The sequence below is a fragment of the Psammomys obesus genome, unplaced genomic scaffold (genome assembly GCF_907164565.1).
Source record: "Psammomys obesus unplaced genomic scaffold, mPsaObe1.curated_primary_1811, whole genome shotgun sequence".
Classification (NCBI taxonomy): Eukaryota; Metazoa; Chordata; class Mammalia; order Rodentia; family Muridae; genus Psammomys; species Psammomys obesus.
The window spans coordinates 11694120-11698351 of NW_026592732.1; the positions used below are offsets into that span (position 1 = coordinate 11694120).

The window sequence follows — 4232 nt, forward strand, 5'->3', positions numbered from 1 at the left end:
TTAGTAGCCCTAATTGTCTGACTGTTCTTCTTTCTTAGCTGGCCCTTATTCAAGGTCCAGTTGTTTTTCTTTCTAGTCTGGGATGGTCCCATTTCTCAGGTGCAGTGAGCTTTATTGATGATATTCAAGAGAGTACCGCTTCTTGGGCCCCTCCTGCTATTCTGGGGGTCTGGCATGTAAACTGTGAGGAAGATGCTCAATGTCAGGGGCTGAGTTGGGACAGGGACTCCTCAGCAGCCGAGGGCCTCTTTCTTGCTCTTGTGTCCTTGCTGGGGCAGGTAGTACAAGGCTTCTTACTCCTTGGAGACCATATAGGCAATGAGGTCCACCACCCTGTTGCTGTAGCTGTATTCATTGTCATACAAGGAAATGAGCTTTACAAAGTTGTCATTCAGGACATTGCCAGCCCCAGCATCAAAGGTGGAAGAGTAGGAGTCACTGTTGAAGTCACAGGAGACAACCTGGTCCTCAGTGTGCCCCAGGATGCTCTTTATGGGCCCTCATGTACCTACTTTACCACCTTCTTGATGTCATCATACTTGGCAGGTTTCTCCAGTCGGCATGTCAGATCCATGACAGACATATTGGGGATAGGAAATTCATGCCGGTGAGCTTCCCGTTCAGTAGGATGACCTTGCCCACAGTCTTTGCAGTGCCAATGGATACAGGGATGATATTCTGGGCAGCCCCAGGACCACCATGCCACAGCTTTTCAGAGGGGCCATCCACAGTCTCCTGGATAGCAGTGATGGCATGGACTGTGGTCATGAGTCTTTCCATGATGCCAAAGTTGTCATGGATGACCTTGGCCAGGGGGCTAAGTGGTTGGTGATGCAGGAAGCATTGCTGACAATCTTGAGTGAGTTGTCACACTTTTCATGGTTCACACCCATCACAAACATGGGGGCATTGGCGGAAGGGGCAAAGATGATAACCCTTTTGGCTCCATGCTTCAAGTGGGCCCCCGTCTTCTCCATGGTGGTGAAGACAACAGTAGACTCCACAACATACTTGGCACCAGCATCTCCCCATTTGATGTTAGCAGGATCTCACTCCTGGAAGATGGTGATGGGCTTGCTGTTGATGACAAGCTTCCTGTTCTCAGTCTTGACAGGGCCATTGAGCTTGCCACGGATAGAGCCACACTGGAACTTGTAGATAATGTAGTTGAGGTCGATGAAGGGGGTCACTGATGCCAACAAACTCCACTTTAACCAGGCGTCCAATATGGCCAAAACCGTTCACTTCGACCTTCACCATCATGTCTAAGGGACGAGGCTGGCACTGCATGAAAAAACGAAGCTATCTCCTGAAAAGGGAGGAGCAGAGAGCCAAAATAGCCTTTTTATTTAGAAAGAAAAGGGAAATTGTTGGGGGTTGGTCTGGTGCTATATATCAAATGCTAATCTCAGTGCCTTGAAAGCTGGTTACTGCAATGGGCATTGTTATGAATGTTGAACTATACCCATGTGATGAGAATGTTCCTCAATTGTCCCTGATTGGCTGATTAAAATGCTTACACTTGAGCAGGGTAGAAGGAGGTAGGCATGGCTAAGGTTCGAAGGCTTTGGGGACAGAAGGCTCTTGAGTAGAGAAGACAGGACTGGAAGAGGAAGAGGAAGGAAGCAGAGATGCATGTTGCCATGGGAGCATGGAAGAAGCACATGGCTGGCATGGATGGGGGAAGTCGCCCAGATGAAGAATAAGGAAGTATTTGTGGAATTATGGATGGGAGATAGCCTGGGATGGGCTGGAAGGTAAAGGTAGTTTAGAGGGTAAATACCTGCCCTGATCCAGGTCAAATAAGGCTATTCTAAAATCTATCAGATGTCTGTGTTCTACTGATTGTGATAGTGGGTTAGTAATACCACCATGGTAAGTATAGGGCTAATAATAAACCTTATTAGACAATACCATTAAATTAACCTCAACAGAGAACAGCAAGTACTTTATTATAATAGCTCAGGATATTTTGATGAGAGGATGTTATCAAACAGGGATTCTCAAACCTAGTGTGCAGAGGAATCAAGTGTGGGAATGAGAGTGAAAATACAGGTGCATACATGTGTGTACATGCACTCCGACCAGAGGACAACAAACCCCATCCCCAGAAATGCTGTCTACCTTGAGACAGGGTATCCCCTTGGCTGGGAGCTCATCATTTAGGCTAGGCTGGCTGGGAAGCAAGCCCCAGGAATCCTTCAGCGCCCACCTCTTTGGGGTTGTAAGTCTGTACCACCATGCCAGCATTTTTACATGGGTTCTGGGAATCTAACACAAGGCAAGCACTTTATCAACTGAACCACCTCCCCAGCCCTGTTATGCAGATTTTGAATCAACATGAACCATCATGTCTGAAATCCGTCTTGACGTGCTGATTTCTCCCAAATCCCCAAATGATATATCAAGGTTGAGAACCACTGACCAAAGCCACAGCAGAACATTGCAGGGCCAAAAGGTACAATGCACACCTCAATGTCAAAGGGAGGCATAGAGGCGTTTCCCCATTCATCCTTCTTGATATTTAAAACGTGTCACAAAGGCAAGTCTAAATGCAACATTTATTGTTTTTCTCCCCCTTCCTACAGGAGTAATGAATGGTATTTGCAGACATAAGGCTAGCTCACATCTCAATATGTTTCTTGGCTGACATTCAGGCTGATTTACAGTGCCAAGGGCTAAAGGCTTGAAAATATCCCAGCATCCTATTGCTCTGGCAGCTAAATTAAACCTGATGCCCAGAACCTGCGTGAGCAGAATAATGAACTGTGCTGCGCTTCTTTGAAGCCCTGCCAGTGGAGGAGTTTTGTAGGACAAGAGGAATCTACTGGGGAAGGAGAAGCCCTGTTAGAGAAATAAGTGAGGCAACCATTCACCATCAGGCAAGCTCTTGTTTGCGACCGAGACTTTACCATTTCAATTTGCCTAAAGTTTGATGACTTCTCAACACTAAGAAAGTAAACAACGTCTTGTCACACTCAATATCATGTTCTTGGGTGCATCCCTGTGTCTAGATCCTAGATCACACTCCAAGTAGTAGATAGTCTCAGAGAGGCTGTGACCATTAGAAAACTGGCCTGAGTGAGTCTCATTGCCCAAATAATAAAAGCTAAAGCCACTCAGGGCTTTGTGGTTTTCAAAGCCTCTACTTACATTATACAGTTTTATCCTTATGACTGTAAGCCAAACAACATCTCCATTTTCAATCTGTGGGAATTTGTGTGCTGTCTAAGGTCATGCTGTAAGGGGCGTGGCTGGAAGGTAAAACTGTCTTTGGACCATTAAATTTATTCCTTGACTTACTTTAGAAATTTCTTTAAAAATACTAATGCCCAGGGGCTGGGGAGACATCTTAGGCTTGCAAGCACACTGACCTGAGTTCAATCCCTAGAGCCCACATAAAAAGACAGGCATGATGGTATGTGTTTTAAATCATGGCATCGGAGAGGCAGAGACAGGTAGCCAGCTAGCCAGCTTAGCTTTTGAGTGACAACATTTCTCCTGGGGAGCTATAACATACATTCCTACTCACTCCAGATAGGGAACCCATGACAGACCAAATATGAATACCACCAAAATCCCACTTGGGGAGCCAATGAGTTTTATTGGGGTTCCTTACAGGAATATGGGCGAAGGGTTACTTACAAGGGCACAAGTGACTCAAAGGCAGCTGCGTCACCAAGCTCACTCCAGCATGGGTGTCAGCACACAAAGCTGGAAACCTGGAGCATATTGCACAGCCTCAAGGGCAGCTCAGCAGCTTGGAGAGTGCCCTTTCCAGGGGCCTCATTGGTCTACATCCTTCCAGTTAGTGAGCCTGGCCCAAAAGTCTTCTTTTCTGTTTTATTTGTTGTCTTTGCAGCTCAGATTCCTTCTACTTCTATTGCTTCCTCTGACAGGGAGGGTCCTAGTCACCCTCCTCAGTTTCAGGAACTTCCTGAAGCTATTTTGAATAGTTTACTTTTTAAGGAGCTTCCTACATGGTGGGGGTGGAATGTTGTTTTTTAAACTCAGAGAAAATTGTTACTTGGTGAGCTCCAAGTTCAATAACGGTGGATGGCTTTTAATTGTTCTCATTAGCATGCCTGTGTTGTGGGTCTGGGTCTGTTCAGAGATTAATTCACCAGTCTGACTCAAGTTTTGGTTTTAGTAAATTAGAGGCTTTTTATTTAAAAAGAGACTGTCCAGGACCAAAGCAGAGTGGGTTCTCTAGGTAAGGCCCCAGCTACTGT

At 45.9% G+C, this 4232-nt stretch overlaps 1 pseudogene; it reads right to left on the bottom strand.

Annotated features, from left to right (window-relative positions):
- Window positions 1–293: 293 nt before the first annotated feature.
- Window positions 294–1272, bottom strand: LOC129683001 (glyceraldehyde-3-phosphate dehydrogenase-like; annotated as a pseudogene).
- Between the last annotated feature and the right edge of the window lie 2960 nt (window positions 1273–4232).